At 36.0% G+C, this 21,315-nt stretch overlaps 1 protein-coding gene across 2 annotated transcripts in view; it reads left to right on the top strand.

Annotated features, from left to right (window-relative positions):
• Positions 1–1,611: 1,611 nt before the first annotated feature.
• The window catches only part of stag1a (STAG1 cohesin complex component a), a 40,680-nt gene continuing 20,976 nt past the window's right edge, over positions 1,612–21,315 (top strand). Inside the window, exon 1 of one of the 2 annotated variants that reach the window (XM_089131296.1) lies at positions 1,612–1,796. The gene's annotated coding sequence lies outside the window, so the exon portion shown is untranslated. The remainder of the gene's footprint in view (positions 1,797–21,315) is intronic. The other variant, XM_039676379.2, reaches the window with a different exon arrangement.

Genomic DNA, 21,315 nt, shown 5'->3' with positions numbered 1-21,315 from the left:
TAGATGTATACAAACATACAAACAAACATACAAAAAAAAAAAAAAACACATTTTATAGTTCCAACCCTTCCCAAGTACATTTAAATAATGTTTTAATTTAATATTTTTATGACAAGTAATACTACAAAGAACTAAGAACTTTTTAAAATGAGAAAATTGTGCCTATTACATTGTCAAACAAAATGTGAATACACTAGAACATTTTTATTGTTATTATTTCACAGAATTATATGACATATTTGATGTCTCAATTTTTTGTGTATGGCAAATAACACAGAAATAGCAAATCAAGAAAATAACATGTCATCCTATTTTGTTGCATGGCACAGCATCTGTGGTGGTCTGGCAGGTTGCTTTCAATGCGTATCAGACCTTTCTATTAATTTTGAATGACTCATCATCAGCCCTGCAACAAGACTAGAGGCCAGTGTGGAGTGTGGTCCAGACCACAGCTCTAGGCCATCTCAGACTGAAGACCACCCACATACTCCAATCCCCTGGCACAATTACACGGTCACTATCAATTACTGAAGACTGAGAGCTTTATAATGTTATGTTGTTTTTCTAATAAATGTAAATGCGTATAAGAGCACAGAAAAGCCAGCCGACGAGATTCAAATAAAGTGCCCCTATTACAGGCTACTATTTTAAAGGTTCCTGAAAAGTTTTGGAGGTTTCCTACAACAGGTTTACATGCATTAAAAGTAAAAAAAAAAAAAAAAAAAAAAAAAAACAACACTTTAATTTTTTCATAATATAGCCTACATTGCACATCACCACATTGTGCATTATGCAAATTTATCTTCTAGAAGTAGGATTCGAATAAAAACTCGTAAAGGCGGTTCAGAGTCGATTCTTTATTTTGGGAGAAAATAACTTTTTTCAGGGGCACTTTAATGCAATCAGAAATAAAGATAAATAGGCCTAAAATAAAACATGATCATACTTAATGATAAAACCAACTGATCATTCACTGGGATGCTATTGAACACAAATTTATTTCGAAAGTTAAAAGGAATAGAAATCATTAGCCAACATAGAATTATTTTATTAATTGCAAAGAAAGGATAGTAGGAGTTTACAATTTACAGAGCTCATTTTAATGTTTAATTCAAGTACAAAGAATTATGGCATAATTCAAAAATCATACATGTTTTCATGTTGATACACCACAAAGAACAAAACAGAACCAAATAAAAAAATAAAATAAATAGGAGTGGGGAGATGGTCTTAGCCTAACAAAAACAAGTCCAAAGTGGAAAGAAGTTTCAGGGCATTTCTGTATTACATTCATTGAAGGAGTTTTACAAATAGCTTAAAATCATTCTTCCATCCGTAGAGCTCCTGAAACATCAATCACACAATTAAATAAGCTATCTGCTATAATTCTTATAATGCTGACCAATTATGTTTGATCATTCTATAGTTTAAACGCCAATAGTAACAAATAACTCGTCTTTCTTGAGAAGAAACACATCAGCACCAAAATTGTGCTAATTTAGCGTGTAAACAGCAGACATGCTTGTGCTATGAGGGTCTCTCCTCCTCCCCCTGCCACCCGCCGAGTCTCGGCTACTCTCGGCTGTGTCCGCCAGAGGGCGCTCGGGCTCCGGTGTCAACACGCGCCATTCGATTGTGGAAAATGCCACCAGATGGCGGTTTAGGATTGCTGCTCTTCTGAAAGGCGCGGTTCCTTCTCCTGGTCCAATTTTTATTAAAAAAATCCATATTTTGCTAAACTTTTATCGAATTCCGAATAGCGGGAACGCCGACCTTTACGACCATGAGCACCCCAGGTGAGTTGTATGCGTTTTTGTGCCGTTAGTGGCGTTTGAAGTGTAGCGGGTCTGGAGATTAAAGATGGAGGACAGCAAGGCTGGTGGGGGATGGGCGGCTTCTCCTCTGCTCTCACATTGACTGCATCTCCTCAGGCCAGATCCACACAGCCGCAGCCGAGCTCTGGCCGCTCGTTTGCGGCTCTGTGAGCACACACGGCTCGGTCATGAAGACACGGTCTTATTTTCTTAATTGTAATTGAGCTCATATGTATCTGCAGAGCTGTCTCGGGTTTGTCGCCGACAGAGAGCTGCACTCATTATATAGCTAATTAATGATCAGTTTATGGCACTGATTTCTGCGGGTTTGAGTTGATGCTGGTTTGTTTGTTTCTCAAGTTTTTTTTTTTTCTATAATGAAGGTCCCGTTATTTGATCTGTCAAAGCCAAGAAATTATAGACTTGTCAACAGCACGCTTAGTGTGGTGTGCTTGAGTCAGGATAATAAAATGAATCCCAGTGTGAGAGATGGTGTGAGGAGAGAAGGGCAGGTGTAATTCTGTTGTTATAATAGTGGAATATAACGTGAGAGACTTTAGTAGGTAAATGTGTGTACGTGTGAAGGGGGAGGGGTTGAGTTTTCACCTTTGTTTTTTTCGTCTGTACTTTCTCAAACTGAAGGAAGATCACACTAGTAGTGAAACTTCACACTCAGCCCACACATAACCTGTGTTATATTATTTCTCTGTTTGACTCAGGCAGGTTTTCAGCATTTCAACTTGGCCTGTGAGGTAACTTACTTCTGAATTATTTTAAAGGCCCTTTGGTAAATGTGTTGTGGCTGAAATGTAATATTTGGGAACAGTTACCCTCAGTAAAGTTCAGCTTCATCTCAGAAACCCAGAAACCCAAATCTCCTGTTCAACATGTTTATGTTATACATGCATATAAATTCCAATATTTATTTTTATTGTTGATTTTTTATTTTTTTTGCTGGGAAAGGTTTATTGGCTTTCCTGTGAGAAACTTTTTGTATTGTAATGCAGTGTTTTAGTGCTAACTAAAAGTATTACAATAGTTCCATTACTTCAAATAAATCCAAAATAATACATATATTTCAATGAAAATATTACAATAAAAACATAAATTAGATATTAATTAGAAATTAAAAGTTGCAGTAAAGTTACTGAAACTGAAATAAAACAAAACTAAATAGAAGCTAAATAAGAAAAAACTAAAATAAAATGTTGAAAGCTATACTATAATAGTGTAATACTAAAATAACACTGGTTTGATGATGGAAAAAATATGGAAATTAATAAAATCTTAAAAACCCACAGAAGTTATACAGATTTAAACATGAACAGAAAACTCATTGAATAAATAAAACAATAATAGTATAAAAAAAATCATAAAACATGTCTTGAAAAATATTTTTGTTTCTTATGTTTAGCTGTAAAATATAATATACTGTATATTTCATATCTATATATATATATATATATATATATATATATTGTTATTCTGGAAGTACAAAGGATTAAAATGGAAGCTTGAAAGCCTCATTGTCTGGTGATCATCAAAACAACTTCACATTATTACATTTTCAAGCCAGACAGCCCAGGAAAGATTTTTGTCAGTTACTTGGCTTTATTCTGGTTATATTCACTGATTCTTATACACCCCTACATTATTTATTTATTTGTTTATTTTACATTTAATCATGATTTTTTATTTTATTTCATGCAGTATTCACTGGACTGCAATGTATGCTGTGGCCTCTTTTCAGTCTTAAAGGTCCATATTGTAATATTGCTGTAATTTTGATGTGCACGTGTTCCGCATAGAGTTGCACTTCGGAAACATGCAGCGGTCAGGAAAACCACTCGCTTTTCTGTGATGTGCAAATAATGTAACCCTTTTTTTATGCAGAGTTACCCAAAGGAAATCAGCACGAGCATGTAGCACATCCTGTGGTTGAAAGTGGGCAATTAAAAAAACATCTGGAGAAAACTGACTCCAGTTCAGTTTGTGAAATGTGTAGCCTACCTGACTGACAAGAGACTTTTAAAACAAGCCAATCATGTACTTGCTTTCCTACTTTTCCTAATTGACTGAAAGTAGAAAATCCTGCTATGCAAAGTTGAAAGGTGTTGAGAAACCCGTTATGTTCAGTTAGTGATCTCAGGGCGCGTCAATGAGACCAAGATCTGTGATGTAGCTTAGAAGCGTTTAACCGTGGCTCACCAAGTCCTTGCAGCCAAAACCTGTTCGGTGTCCAAAATCTACTCCTCACAACACAATCGTTATGACATCTTTCTTTTTAAGAGTACGTTAGAAGACATGTGTGTACTTGTATGTCTTTCTTATGATTGCAATTGTGCTTGTTCAGAATGATTTGACGTCAACAGGGTTTACTTTAGTGTCATGCCAGACATGTAGGAAAAAAAAAATCATTTGGGAAAAGGCCAACACTGTCTGCATGTCATCTATTCTATATAACCCAGATGAATCTGTGCATGTAAACCATTTATAAATCATGCTTAGTATTATGATATAAGTGGATATTTTATGTTGGTTACTATTTCTGATCTTTAGCTCAATACATAATATACAAGTCTTGATACAAAATTACCCTCTACTTTTGGAGGGTTTTCGAACTTTTGGAAGTTTCAGCTTCTTTGCATCAGTATGTGACATTTAGCCAGATCCCTGATAATACTGCCTTATCTTTGCTGAAGGATTGCTGTACGTCTGGGCTTTTATTTATGCACAGTGATAAACACAAAATTAGCTTTACCCTAGTTTATTTTGAATGGCTTTTGAGTTCATTCACTTGGCATGGTGCAGTAGATTGTTTGCCACAGTTAATCAAGTGTCTTTGTCAGGCCTGAGGCCAAAGACTGTCTAATGAAAAGGGTTAATGAGTTGGAAGGTTCAGTCTGTTGATGCAAAAATCATATTAATGTGAAACAGGCTGTTTTACCATGAAGTATTATCTAGTTTGATTTACTTGTATACCCCTTTCACACAGAGAGACGATCCCATAAATTTGCCATATAATTGCTAGAGTGCCTTCCTCGGGATGGGGACCTATAACATTGCCGGGATCAGTCCAATGCCTGAAGGGGTGTGTTGTAGTGATGACACTGTCGCAGAGATAGTTCGTCAACTTAGTGGAACGGTACACAATGTGCTAGTTTATGATCGAAAAAAAAATGCACAAGCATGGTTTCTTGAGAAATCACAGATCATAAGCAAACTTGGATGCTATAGTAGAGATATTACTGGTCTGTACACACTACGCACCAGACTGTAAAAAAAGATGGACGACACCCTCTCTCCCATTGGTGAAAATAGAGGCCGCTTAAGTCCTAATATGGCGCTGACATCTTGCACAGATTTGGGACCTGATTCTGCGCAGTTGTGAACGTGGGACCCGAGTCTGCCCAGTAGTGAGGGTGAACGACCTCATTACCGCAGAATTGGGTACTACAAAGTTTACTGTGTTAAATAAACCGTTATGAACATGTAGAAATTAAAGATGAAGCTCCAATCTCTTCCGAAGAAAATCCAAAAAGAAGTCTGTTGATGCCTCAGTGACTACTTCGTTTAGAGAAGCTGCCGATCATGATGTCACATTCCTGTTTTTATGGCATCAAATAACTAAGACCAAACTTAAAAAAACAACAGATAAAACTTATTCCAATATGATAAAAATTACTAAAATATTTAAAAAAAAATTTAGTAGTGAAGAGGGCGGTGTTTATGACCTATACTGGGACCAACCTGGAGAGTTGTGGGCACACTTGGGAACGCACGCACAGATTCTGGCAGTGTGAATGAGCCGAAATCCAAACTAACACATTATCAGTGTATTTTCTGGAATCTCTGCTTGAAAGAAGGCTTTAGGTTTTTCATCAGTTTTTGGCAGTTTGGGGAAAATTCAATCGTAGTTGGTAGATTAGGCTACAAAACAAGGTGTTTAAACTGACATAGCGAAACTCAAATAATTCTGACATTAGTTTCCATCATTGCACTTTATCAATCTCGAATTTTAACATCTGGTCATGTGGTTACACTAAATAATTCATATTTTAATTAAAAAAATCTATTCATTTCCAAAGTTAACAAATAAATATGCATAATGAGGTCAGGTGACAATATAGCATGCTAGTTTTTGAAATGTATATTTTTTTTCTTCTGAACTTTTAGAAAATAAACTCTCAATAAACACTTCTTACACTCTTTTTATTTAGTCTAATAACATTGTCCAGCAGTGAACACACATGATGCATCACAGGAGAACTCTGCTGTTGTCAGTCATGAATATTTTCACCAGTCATTTCCACCATTTTCATCTCAAGCAGTACATTGTGTGTAATAAAATACTGCGGCGGAAATGACAGTGATGGAAATGACATTGTAAATTTCATATTTCATCTCCTGTGGTAAACAAGTGCACCAACTCTTTAAAAAAAACATACACAGGGAAAAGTTGTTGATTATGGTGTCAAAAAACTAATGGATAGTCATAAATTGTTTTAAAACTGGTATGAAATTTACTAAATAAATATAGAAAAGGTAGCCTACTTGTTTATGTCACTTTATTTGGATTATCATAATAATACGTTGTTGTCATAATGGCTTTTATAATGAAGATAAAAAGTTGCCAGGGTAAAATATTGACATAAGAGTCATTTAAAAAGTTTAAATTATGATGAAGGCATGGTATACTTATAGCCATCATATAACAACCACTAATGACTGAACTGTACTTTATTTGTTTTATATTTTGGTTTTAAATTTTATATTCTACATATGTATGTACTGTGATGCTTTATGTGGTGTATATGTAATGTATGTTATTTTATTTGTCTTCCTGCCCAGGGACAGCAGATGTAAACTAGCTATTAGCTAATTCTGGTGCAATTACTTTTAATTGTGCATTGTCCCTGTAAAAATAAACAATAAAATGAAAAAAAAATAATAACAAACAAAAGAGGAAATCTGAATATTAGTTTTAACAAAGTTCAATACTGAATCATTAAATTGGCCATAGTCGAAGAACCCCCATTTGCAGTAACTGTGCTCCTCCCGTCAGCCGGGTGTCTGCAGCAGATCTGTGAGATTACAAATAATATCACCTGACATCTTTAGTTTGCCAACACACTGCTCTGACACGTCTACAGTACAGATATGTAATTATCTTCTCTGCTGATGTTACCCTCAAAACAGACGTGAATGGTCCGTTGTGTTCAGTGAAAGCATGTGATTGAAGCTTTTTTTAATGTGCAGTAGTTCTGAGAGTAAGACAGCTACATGCTGAGTCTCTCCTCCCTCTCCTTCAGTCTCCATTTTGAGAGCGCCTGCAGCGAGGCGGCCATGACTGCTGCTGCAGTGACACCAACACAAAAGCACTCTGCCTGTCCCATTCAACTGCATGTGACCAGTGTGCAGACTCACTACTGGGGACGAAAGTGCTTTTGTTGTTGATAATATTGCTGTCTGTGAAGGATTTAATGGTATTGTCTTCTGGTGAAACACATTTGCTAGCCTCTAGTGAAGCTCCCAGTGGATCGGTCTCATCAGTTATTACTGCAGTTTCTCACACATTCAGCTGCTGGTGTGTATGTGTGCGTGTAACCTTAGAGAATGCGAAATGTCTTTCTCAGTCTTCAGGACCTTCTCTTTTTCACAGTTAATGTGCATGTCTCTGCTGAACAAACCCTCCAGAATAAAAGCAGGAAGTCAGAACAATGTCACATCTCAAACAAAGTCACAGCTGTATTTACACAACCCACATAATGTAGTGAAGTGATTTTACGTCAAGTCTTCCTTTGTTTGTCAGGTTTGATGTGCATTATGTATTTTATTAGTTGTACCAGGGTAGGGATGGGACGGTATGAAAATTTCATATCACGATTATTATAGTGTCCAAAATAATCGTGATTATCAATATTATCACGGTTTTGTTAAAAATTTATGAAAGTGCTCAAAAAGAACTGCTCACACTGAAAACATTTCAACAAGTTTTATAATTGAAAATCAACAAACAACAAATAAAACAAGCCTCTCTATGCAGTTTTTTTAAGCAAGATTCTATTCTATGGCATTTGCTTCTTTATAATGCCCGTCGTCAATAGCAAAACACATTATTACACAGCGCACATCCATATCACAACGGACGTGCGCTCTTTCATTCAAATACAACTTGCCGTCTTGCGTCTCCGGTTTTTGATTGTATTGCAAAAATGAAATCAGAGTTGATTTATTGTTTACAGAGTTTGATAATATTGGTGTGATATATCTTGTCTGGACGATTGTTTTACAAAATGAATTCATAAACAGGTAAGATTTAAAACATTAGCTAATCTCATTATCAATTCAATATGTCCCCGTAATTATGTGGTAAAAATAAAATCGGTTTAATACGTGATGCATCTATACTTTACTATCCCTTAAAATATCACTCTTAATAATAGTCTTGTTTGAAGTTGGCTCAAAGCCACTTGCTACGAACTTTTCTTCGCGGAAGCTTGACGTCTACTTCAAGTGAGTGACATAAAATGTTTCAACTCAAAACAACATTTCGTGCCCAATTGTTTCCCAGACGTAGTTTTGGTATTGAGGTCAAAGTTAACTTGCCTTGCGTTCGGGTGATGATCACACAAGACGACTCGGCAGATTTGAAGTGTTTCTATTGCAGTGACTTTTTGTTCGGCAGACAGGGTGACCATCCTCGATCAAGTTTCCCTCAGGACTTTTGTAAAACCCAAAATATGACCACACCTCAGATTTGGTCCTCTTAAAAGGCTGAAAAATCTCCTGAGCACGGTCACTACCTTCCGCCATTCCTTCTCGAATAGTAATTAAAAAAATATTGTGTGCTGCGCGCCTGCATCAGGATTTAGGGAGTTATTAAAATCGCGATAATCAAACACGGTTTTAATGATAATTACATTTTAAACGATAATACTAACCGTCAGTACATTTTATCACGGTTTATAGTGAAACCGGTTATCGTCCCATCCCTATACCAGGGTTTGGTATATGGATGGTATCACCAAAGGATATCAAGATCATATCATATTATTATTATTTAGGCTTAAATGGCAAAACCATGCTGGCCATACCACAGGTAAATCCATGCTGGATAATCACTACCACAGTCGAATTGTATTATGGTTAAGTAGCCTAAACACACGTAAAAACTATACACGTGCACACACTATAAAAAATGCCATAATTTTATAATTTGGTAACTAATGTGCATATTATATTTAATTACCCACCTAATTAATTAAATGTAATATAAACAGGCCTTACTTTATTCTTAGTATCAGTGGTTAGAAGATAATGGAAATGTTTTTTTGTGATCCAGGGGTTTTCAAACTTTTTAGAGTCAGGGACTAGCCTGATCATTTGTACAGAGAGTCTGGCCACTCTCCATTGACAAACGTTAACTTCCTTAAAGGCGGGTTCTCTGTTGAAATTTAAAACTATTGGATCTGCCGAGAGTCACTCTAGATCTGCCAATCGCTAACGTTTGTCCCTGAGTGACATGTCTACAACTCAAACTAGTGCAGCTCAACCTCATCCTTCTTAGCCACTCCCTCTGTTCGCTGATTGGACCGGTAAAAAATTGACTGGAGAAAACCCAAGAATATACGGCAAACACAGACGTAGTACTGAAGGAAAATGAAAATTGAGTGGAAGTACGTGGGAGGGCAGAACCAGGCTAGTCAGAGACCCCTTACAGGGTTTACATTTTTTTCCAAGGACCCCCATATAATTATAACAATGATTAAACCCAATGTTACTGTGGGTGAGAGAGAGTAATGAACATATGCTTGATTTATTGGTGCAGTCCCTATAATAAATGTACTTAATAATAGGCTACAGCTCAATTTTATTATTTACTATATTTTCCAGGAAATAAGTTTCATCGCTGGATGTCACATTATATTATTAGATTAAAAAATAATGTAAAATACTGGAAGGCCTAAATAAAACGAAAACGTTAACAAACTATAAACACTGTAAACATGTATTTTACTTCTCCTCACTCTAAATCCTTTAAACCTAATGGATTTTAGACCTTTTAAAAGACTAACAAACGTATTTAAGGTGAAACGTACTCGGTTACTAACGTAACCTCGGTTCTCTCTAGAAGACGGAACGAGTACTGCGTAATATCTTGCACTAGAACTTCACTCCGGATCCAGCGATGCGTGAGCTTTGCTGAAGAGATGGAAAATCAGATTATATCAGCCCATCAAGCTATATTTATAGGCCCAGGCCACGCCCACCTTGGCAGGAAATGACGTTCAATCAAAATGAATCATGGGTCTTGTAATTTTCATAAAAAAAAAAAGGTGATAAAATATTGTGTATATTTTATTAAGAAAATTGTGGTTATGTGTGGTATAGAAAATATTGAGAACATTTCACTAATAAAACCAAGAGATATGTTTCCCTAATTTTTGTAAGGAAACATAGCCCTACACAATTTTGAGGCTTGAATTGAGGAACCGATTAAACTGATAAAATTAAGGAAAAAGGGCTACCGATTTATTTTAAGAGAATTAGCTCAGTTTAATTTAGAGACACCATTGTTAGTTTTCAGCATGCTCTGCACAGGGCTGGTAATGGAGAGGAAATATTGAAATTAAGTGTTATTTTATATGTTTTTGAGTAAAGGGAAACATCTGTTAATGTTTAATGTTCAGTTATGTTTGACATTTGAAAGAGTTTCTATTCTGTTGAAGTTTTGATTGTTACCATTGTGCAGAAGAGTAGGGCTTATAGTAAAGTTGTGAATAACTGCATGTATCGATTTTCTGTACATGTTTCTTTGTTCGTAGTGCAGTAACAAGTTTAGTCATGTGCTGTGTTAGTGGTATACAGTCTTTTAATAATGCAATATAATACATTTAAACAGCAGTGTACCAATCACTGTGTAAAATTAAAATAATGATTGCTGAGATATTTCTAAACACACTGAGCATGTTTTCTGCCTGTAAGTTTTTCCTCCTGCTGCTCTATAGTATTGTTTAGCAGACAGTCATAAAGGAAGTTTATAGCAAGCCCAGCGTTCAGGGTTAATCCTCTAGACTTCTCATCAGTGAAGTAAGATCCCTTATGATTAAGGGCTTCTCACGTCCCCTGGGTCAGTCATCTGCTGTTTTAAGCACCTTATCTCATTACTGTGCAGTATTGTGTCTGTGACTGTGAGTTTTAGATGTTACACAGAATTGCTGCTACAGACAGTGGTCCTTCATAGTTCCATAGTGCAGTTAAATACTTAAAAATGTATGAATGTCATTGGACATTATTATTAGACTTGCAACCAAGTGGCTTATGCAAACACATGATGCTAGACCTTTTCTCAGCAACTACACTCTAAAAAATACTGGGTTGTTTTAACCCTACTTTGGGTCAAATATGGACCAACCCAGCCATTGGTTTACATTTTTAACCCAACATTTGGGTATGTGCGTTAAAACAACCCAGCATTTTTTAGTGTAATTACCTTTTGAGCAAATTACATTTCATTATTATCAAATTGTTCAAATGTAATATCTATCCATCCATGAAATTTTGTGTTGAGCCAAGAAGTCACATGTTTTGGAAAAATGTGTTTATACTACATTTCATTACTATATAACTATTAAATATAAAAAAATAACACAAAAATCTGTTTCTAAAAAAATAAATGAATGCATTTTTTCAATGGTGGCCATTTTGGAACTGGCCCCCGACTGAGCTTGGGTTCTCCCAAGGTTTTTCTTTCTCCATTGGGTGATCTGATGGAGTTTTAGGACACCGTCGGGTCACTTGATGGAGTTTTTCGGTTCCTTGCCACTGTTGCCTTTGGCTTGCTCAGTTGGGGATATTCAAATTAAATGACTCATCATTGATCAGTTGTCTTGATTGATACTGTGAAGCAGATTTGATACAATCTGTATTGCGAAAAGCGCTATATAAATATATTTGACTTGACTTGACTTGGCATTGTATGAAGATATTATATGATTGTCTGTAATACAGTTAATATGTCTGGATTGGTTTTGTCTAGTAATATCTCAGACTGACACATTGAGCATGGTTATATAATAGTTAAGTGTACCATATTTGTTATTTGAAATAAAAATATCATTCACTGAAATAAAATTGAGAAACAAATATAATAATATCTCAATACTAAAATAACACTGATATTGAGCAAGCAGGGTTTTTCAACTCTAGCTGGTTCCTATTTTTGTCCATAGCTTTTCTGTTTCTGTCTGTCTGTGTGTGCTTAAGATTGCAATTCTTAAAAAGTCTTTCTGCTCAGCCATCATCCCCTCACCTGACATTCCTCTCCCGCAGGTGAAAGGCCTCTTTGTAGCGTACGTCTCAGAGCCGGTCGTGACGGTGGCTTGTCTCGACAAAGCCCTTTTGTTAACATTGACTGCACTCGGCTGGTTATGTGCAGACTAAGGCTTTTACTTAATCATGTTCCCTATGTTCTGTATGCAATGGGCTCTTTCGGCCAAGACGGGGTCTTGGAATATGTGTGATTTAAGGAGAGCAGATGGAATTACAGATTGTGGTGAACAACTCAACAGTGAACTCAAGCTGCTGCCTTACACAGATCTGGTTTCATTATTGTGTTTTGTCATGTACTGTAGTTCTCTACCTCTGTAAGGCAGAAAGTCTAGTCTAGGCAAACGCATCATCAGTTTGGACGGAAATACTAGTGCTTTTTGCAACTGCACCTTTTACGTGTATAACCTCAAAATCATGCACTGTCATTATTTTGTTTTTGTCCTTCTGCAGGACAGATGGGAATTTTAGTAATCATGAAAATGAGTGTAATTTCTGTGCCACTAACAAACAACAGTGCAAATAATCTGTTTTAGTATAATTTTTTGAAATGCCTACATTAGCGTACATTTAGTTTTTATTATTATGTCTGGTAATGGTGGATCAACAAGAGTCTTTCACGTAGTTTAAGTTGATGAGGACAACTAAAAAGCCTTAATGTGTGATTGTACAGCTTTGAAGAAATCCTCATTTCTCTTCAGAGACATCTGTTTCTGTAACCTAGAATGTCATTTCACCCTCTTATTCTGCCCTGTGTCACATTAAGAGGCGATCAGTTTAGCCTGTACACCAGTCTCCCATCAGCCTCCATTGATTTACTCTTAATAGGGTTTCTGCCCTTGGCCGAATGGAGGGAGAGTCATAGAGCTAATGCCTTCATATTTTGAACGTGGCTGTGATGTCTAGATTTCATAGTGCCCTGCTAAAGCATTTGTTCTTTCATGAAAAATTAATGTTTATTAAAGTTACCATGAAACCCCATTTTACTGTGATGTAAAAGTTTAGCAGTATACCACATTTTTCAAAAATGAAAATATAAAACGGTGTCATCAAAGTCTGAAAAGGGTCCATATTAATCCAGATGTTTTTTGGGGCACAACTCTGCTGATGTGGGCTTCATCCCAATATGTTTTTTAAGAGCTGATGTTTTTATTCCAGTGCATTCTGGCTAGTACATCTGACAAGTACAGCTTCTTGATCGTTTAACAGCTGTCTGATACTGCACAAAAAAGCTGCTCAATAAATCAAGCAATACATGAATAGGTAAATATATGTCTTTTTCTTTTCTAACTGTATAATGTAAACATGTGCAGGTCTCTATATATAGATTTTGTGCTTTTCTAATATGATACAACATTTTATTGTTATTTATTTATTTTATTATAATAATTTAAGTAATTTTTTACAAATTAAGTAATAATTTTGAACATTTTCAAAATTATTTTGTTAATGTCCCAATTTTTCTTTAATTGCATCAGGATTGAAACTGCCTCTGGGCTATTTTGGGCATCCAAGACTATTTGAATAGGGAAATCCTTAAATCTCAAAAACTGCTTGCAGAACTCACAATAGAATAACATATTTAAATTAGCAACAAAATCTGACATGAAGCACCCTATAAATGTAACTTGTGTTCAAATGACTACTAGGGTGTGAAGACTGCGAGTCCTGAATATGGAAAAAATCGGTTCGTGGCCGTTGAGAATCGATTTTAAATCGACCACATTTTAGAAAACGATTAATCAAAAAATAGATTTTTTTGCCCAGCCCTATTTCTTTGTATCTGAAGTCTTTGGTATCACACACAGGATGCACGTGGTGCGATGTTCCAACACAGTCTCATGAAGATGCGTATCTATACCACGACTGTCATTTCTCGTGGCATTTATAAAAATGGTTTTTGCGTGCATATGCTACGCACTAAAAAAAACCCTTGGGTAGGTTTCAGGGGGAGGGGGGTGGGGAGTTTGTGCGTATTACACGCCATAAAGTGCGTATCATGCATGTGAAAAACGCGTACCATATACACGCGAAAACTGTTTTTGCCGTATAAATGGCATGAGAAATGAGATCATGAGATCGGGCTCGATGTTCACATTTTAAGCCTTTATCGGCCGATTCCGACAATGTTCCGATAATCTTGTGCATTTCTACTTTTGATTTGCCTATAGTGACCTAGAAATTGTGCAGAATTATAAATGCCTCTTTTTCATTTTAGCTCTCAGATCCCAGATTTGTAATGTGGTTTCAGTGCTGTATAGTGTAACCACATTAACTAGTGTTTTGCTGTGGTCTTTTGAAACTGGCCAGTCTTCTCATGCAGTGCAGCCTTGATGTACAGCTGTATAATTTATACATTTCATGCATTCACTGTGAAAAGCCCTAGAACTCACGTCCTTGTGTGATCCACCTCTTCAAAGACTGTTGTAAGAGTGTTTGCTCGGAGTGACTGAATGAACTTCTCTCTCTGGGTGCATTACATTTAAGTTGACTAAGTGGATGTTATTTAATTAAAAAATGCCCCCTTGTATAATCTGAAAGTAATTCTTCCTGAATCTGTCGATATTTGTGAAAGAACACACAATGTCTCTCACATGTGTGTGTGTCGTTTGTGGCTGCTGGATTAATAGCTTCGTTGTGTGTGTGTGTGTGTGTGTGTGTGCACGTGCACACGCACATGTGTGAGAGGTTTAGTAGTAGTAGTTGCCAGCGATGTGAACGTGCTCCACGCATGCGCGTGTTGCTTTTACTGTAAAACACTTAACATGCATGACATGTATTCCAGAAGGCAGGCATTACCATGGCAACCCTTGTAGGTCATAAGCTGCAGGTTTGATGTGATTGGCTGAATGAAACAAGCGCACACGGGAGAGATCAGTCAGTGGCAAGGACTGTTTATCTACAGGATGTCCTTTTGGATCTACTCAACCAATCTTATTTCTTTTTTAAAACTATTTTATCTTGAGAAGCAATAAGAATTGTTCTGGCTTTCCGTATTAAAACATTCTCCAAGTTTCATATTTATTTTGAGAATTGGGATTGGCTTTGATGCGTCTGAACTTCAGTACTGGATGCTGTTTTAGTTTGTGTAAAGTCAGATAAGATCATCTTCCGATTTTTCATATGTGTTACTTGCAGTTTTCAACCTAATCACAATAGGTGTGGGTGCCCATGACCAATGTTATATCACGGTATGACGAGTCATTTATTTCACAGTAACAGTATATGACAATATCACAGTTTGTTTGATTATTTATTTAATTTATTTATGATACTCCAGGTACTTTCTTTTTATGTATATGCTGTAATGATGAGTAATGATGCTAAAAATTCAGCTTTGCCATTACATAGGAATAAATGACATTTTAAAACAAATAAAAAACAGTTGAATTGTAATAATATTTTACAATATTACTAGGGTTTGCTGTATTGGTGATCAAATAACTATAGCCTTGTGTGAACTTCTTTCAAAAAACAAAAAACAAAAAAAAAAACACGTTTTATTAATATATTATGCATTACCAGCAGACTCTGTTGCAGGGCCTTTGACACTGCATGCTTGTTTTCTTTTTGCATGCAGCCCAGAAGGACAACTCGATAGAAACTTAGACTTCACATTTAATATTTTACAACTTGGGTAAAATAGGATTTCTTTTGTGCTGTAGATTTAGCAGTGGTGGTCTCGAGAACAATGAAAAAACTGTAATTATTGAGTTACAACTAAAAGACTGTTAAGCTAGTATTGTAAAATGAATAGTGTGTCAGACGCCATACATTTGAACAATTAATGCAGCAAGTATGAATGACGTTGATTTATTGGCAACTGTAAACAACCTTGTGCAATGTGCTTAACAAACACCCCTCATTCATAAATGTGTACCTGTTGACACATTTCTACTGTCACATGGCAGCACACATTTACACCCACTAAAATGCTTTTTATATCACAGTATAAAAATGGAAAATTAGTGTCTTGTAGCATTTTGCTGAATACAATTGAATAAAAGAAGTCATGAACAATGTCTCTTCTTGATGAAAAACGTGTCTTTTGTAATTCAGTGGATAAATCTGACATGATCGCAGCATGCAACATTTATTCAGTCACATTATTCATTTTACATCTTGGTCTGTTGAATGACTATAAGACATCACTGCAAATAATGAATCCTTGCGGAGTAAGACAATGTCACATAATGTTACATTTTACAGTGGCCCATATCTGCCACATACATATAAATTCCACTTCATTATGTCACAATAAGGAGAGATAGTAGGCTATGTCATTAAAACAATATATGTTCTCGTAATAATGCAATGCTATATCGTTATAATGATATATTATATAATTTTAAAAACTACGTGACGTGACAATGCGGGAAATAGTCACATGCGGCTTCAATTGCGTAATCGAGTTTCTGCCTGCATTACTGTCAATGGATAGTTGCCAATTTTGAAAAGTAAACTAATTTGGTTGAACTTGACAAAAAACATTAGTATTTCTACACAATACCCTACCATGTGTGTAATCTTCCATTTTTATAGTGCAACGTGTACGAGGCGATTGCCGGCACTGCCGGTGTTGAGTCATAAGATAAATGAGGATCATTCTGCACACTGCCAGAAGAATAATTGGAATACACTCTTATAGTTTATGATTATAGTTATGATTTTAGTATGATTCATCTTCAATCTGTGTACAATATAATGCTATCCAATCATTGCTCTCAAAGCCTGAGGTTTTAAATCGTTTAAGATGATCAACCCAGTTATTTTTGAATAATCGACTCTGGCCGTGCTTCTTTATTCGAAACACTTCAAGTGTTTCATTTTAACACTTGATTATTGTATCAGAAAGTACCATTATTTTTGTTTAATTTGTACTTATAATAATTGTGTTTTTTGACTTGAAATATCTTTTAAGGTCTAATGTAATTATGTCTCAATTTAACTGTACAAAATCCTAACGCGTTGTCTAAACACAAACCATTTATGTTAAGTAAAAAATTCTTACATCCACAGGGTGGCATGTACTCTGCCTCAAACTGCCATTTTTCTCGAATTTAATTTGATTGTGTTAAATCTGCTTAAATGTATGTACAATTTAAGTTTACTTAACCCATTTGTGTTGGATTTGGTTTAATAATTCCAATGTAACTGATTTGTGTTCCATTAACTGAAACTGGGTGGTGCTTGACTGATTTGTGCAGCCCGTTCTCATCCTTTAGCGTCACATAGAACGCTATATGACAAAACGGCGCTGTGCTACGCACATGTCACCCTTTATCTTTAATATAACACGCGAACCCGAGGCGTCATAAATCCTTCAGCGTAATATGAGACTACCCTACCCCACACCTAAACCCACCCATCACAGTGTTATATTAACGATAACGGGTGCCATGTGCGTAGTATAGCGCCGTTTTGTCAACATATTTAATGATGCACAGATATCATTGATAAACCCTTTTCATTTTATGGAGTCAGATGAAACGAGTTAATACATAAGATTAAATGTGTTGCATTTAATTAAAAAACACTTTGCTTGGAAAAGACGGAACGCGCTTGAAACCTTCACCACGAATCGAATTCCTCAATTTGGGTCGATTTCGTGGCCCTTTTTACATATAGCGCCGTTTTGTCATATAGCGCAACGTTCTATATGACGCTAAAGGATGAGAATGCTTTGGATTTGTGTTGAATTAACTGAAACTGGACGGTGCTTTTAGTTCATATATAATTGTTGGGTCTGGTAACAGTTATAAATGGGCTGTTAATTTATCTCCAAAAGAATATAGATAACTTGTGAATAAGTATAAAGGCTTCATTCCACATTCATGCTGTTTAAGCATGGCTTAATGCAAAGTACTCTAGTTTCACTTTATTTTAACATTCATATATTTTTGGCTGTTACAGGGTTGAGCTGCATGGAAGTGTGAATAATGTTGGACACAAAAACATTATTGCATAATGTATTTATATTTATTTATTTATTTATATGATATTACATTATATTATATATTTATTTATATAATATACCGGTAATGTAATATCATTATATACATTATTTTTATACATTGAAAGTGGACTAAGGCTATGAAGAGGATCAAAATCAATCATTATTTGAAATGTTATCTATTTATTTATTTATTTTTTTTTAGTTTATTTCAGAATAAAATATTTAAAATATTCTCTATATTTTCCCTGTAAAATATTGGTTTCATGTGAATTAATGTAGGTGTATGTTTTAATGCTGATGCTTTCAGTTTTCAGTTGTCTAAATGTGTACGCATTATTTTGATGGCTTGAGCTGAACTCTGGCAGTGATAAAAAGTGATAAATTTTAAGTGCTGCTTGACTTCACAGCTGGATGGTTCCTGTTAATGAAACAAGTGTGCGGCTCGGAAAGAGACGATATTGAAATAGCTTGTGGAAATTTAGCATCTTGAAAAAACAGCATCTGTGAACAGCGAACATGTTCCCAACTCTTAAAATCAGACCGCTAGGAATGCATTGGTGTTAGTGGTTATTACATAATGTCGTTATATTTAATATTTGTCATTACGGTTGGTGCTTAAACATGCTGCTTAATGTGTCCACTGCTAGTTTTGCACTGGTTTTCAAATCATTGTCCTTCAAAACCATCTGAAAGGAGAAAATGATAAGAAGAGGAAGACGATTTTATTTAAATCTTGATGTATTATAGCTCTAATTACTGCTTTGTTATGCCGTCTGCATAACATCTTTGTCAGACTTTTTTAAACAGATCCAATTTCTAGAGACGTTCTCAGGTTGTGCAGATTTATTGGAGACCAGCCCAGCCCGAAACAGTTGTTTCACTCAAACACACTGTTTTACTGCTCGACGTGTCTTCAGAGGCTTGTTTTGGGCGAGTGCATTTGTTACAGGCCATTATGGATTAAATTGCAGCCGATGGTCAATAATATTGTCTCGGCTCAGCTTGGCAGCCGTCCTGGGTTGGCAGCCGGTGACTGATTAGCAAACAGTAACACGCTGCAAAACTCTGACATAGTTTATTTGCATCCCTTTGAGAATGTTGCACAATTTCTGCTCTGCCCTCAAACCACCAGTGTAATTTAATAATAATCTGTGTGAGTTATAAGCAATTATGATGTGCCCTGGCAAGACTTACTTAACGGTTCAAATGCTTACAGATCAAAAATAGCTCTGAAGAGAGATTCACCAACTTCACTACAAAAAAAAAAAAAAAAAAGAAGAAAATTCTTGAAAAGGATATTGTCTGGTTTTCCACTAAAAATGTGAGACATTTTTAAAACAACAGAAGTGCTTAATTAACTAGTTTGTAGAGAATATTTCTTACATTTATTTTTCTTTCTCCATTGCCAGCAGGGTAAAGGCTCGATCACAGGTCCATTGTCTGTTGTCAAAAGTACAGCAATCCAAGTAGCTCTCTGTTGTCTGTCAAATTTATGTGACCAGCTTCGGAAATCTGTGTGGGAACTATTTTACACTCACGCCTCGCATGAAAATGAAATAACTGGATTTGTCCCTCAAAAATTCACCAAACAATAGTAAATGTGACAGCATCTTAAGCAAAATCAACTTAAATTTAGAATATTTTCTCTGGAATTATATTTTAAGTTAATTGATCTTGTTTAAGGACTTTTTTTGTCAATATTTTATTTTATAGTTTTTTCCTTTATCTTTCAAATATTAAATTTGAAAATGTATTATGTTAAGTCAGTATGAGGAACACGTCTGAATTTGTAACTTACTTAGCGAAATATTAGCAAACCATAGTATATCACACATCTTTATTTAGAGCAGTTTGCTTCGATTCAAACGAGCCAAATAACGTGTATTGTGTGTGTATATCTTGAGAAAATCATCATGGATTATCATGATATGCTGTGTAGCTAAATCATTTTAAACTTCAACCAATGGAAACTGGATCTTGGGAATGGTGTTGGGACGATGTGTCAAGACCAAGCGGCAATCTTCCGGTCTCTCTCCTGAATCCAACACGGAAGTGGCTGGCCGCTGGAGACCGACTGGCCGCTAGAGACAGGCTCCAAAAAAGAGTCAATCTTAAATACTCCCTATGTTAATATGCCCAACTTTACAGCAGAAAAAAAAACCATGTTTAACAGCCTGGTACAAAAAGTGGTTTTGGGCTAATTTTGTCCTTCATGACAACTGTGAAGGGGGTGAACTGTTTTATAGCTCCTTTTTTAACTTTATAAATCCATTAAAATTATATTAAGCCTTAAAGTTCTGCATAATTAAGGGCGTGGCCATTTGAGTGACAGATGGATTGTCGCTGCTGTCTCTACTAGCCGTTTGTCTACTGTCTGTTTGTCGTCATGTCACCTCAGCTTATCCCACCTCTGCCCATTTTTGATTATCCGGACCTGACACACTTTGAAGTGCCCACTTTAATCTTCAAAAGTGCTATTCAGAAACCTATGGGTGATGTCACATGATGTCTCAAACTTAATCTTATGACCTGTCATATATACTTTGTAATAGTCATCATGTCAAGCATTAGCCTGGTTAAAACCAGACCATTCTCAGTTGTAACTGTTATGGTCTGGCAAAGCATCATAGACAAATCATTTCCAGAGGGGCGTCACCAACGGACGTCACGGGTAGACCTAAAACCAATCAGATCGATGAAGGAGATGGCGTATTGCAGAGTGGCGGCCGGCGGAGACACATCTCCGAGTGTTGTTCTTTGCTCGGTTTTTAACAAAAATGAAACGTTCAAATCGCTTAAAACAGACGCGATAGCTGATTCGAATGAGTGATGTTCGACGGCGGCATCCATCTTTGTAATCTAGGCTACAAAATCTGCTTCAAAATCCCAGCGCTGTCGTCATCGTGTAAAGCCCGCCCCAACGTTTCTGATTGGTGCTGTGATTTCGGCGGATTGGAAATGGGCTTGAATGAGCTCTTGCCAGACTAACTTTCAGAGCAAATCTAAATTTGCTGGAAGTTGTCTGGGTTTTCCCAGGCTAGTCAAGCATGGATAACAACAAAATAAATAAATAAATTGCATCCCTGTTTTCTGGTGTTTTATCAGTAGTGTTGTAACATAATAACCTCCAAACATGATCTATACTTTATGATGCCTTGTTTTTTTGTTACTAAAACTGAGCCATTACTTTTACTGATGCCACTCATTAAAAGA

Source organism: Pimephales promelas, chromosome 5 (assembly GCF_988280905.1).
Source record: "Pimephales promelas chromosome 5, fPimPro1.hap1.1, whole genome shotgun sequence".
Classification (NCBI taxonomy): domain Eukaryota; kingdom Metazoa; phylum Chordata; class Actinopteri; order Cypriniformes; family Leuciscidae; genus Pimephales; species Pimephales promelas.
Note: the sequence above shows the minus strand (reverse complement) of the source record. Positions and strands in the feature narration are given on the sequence as shown.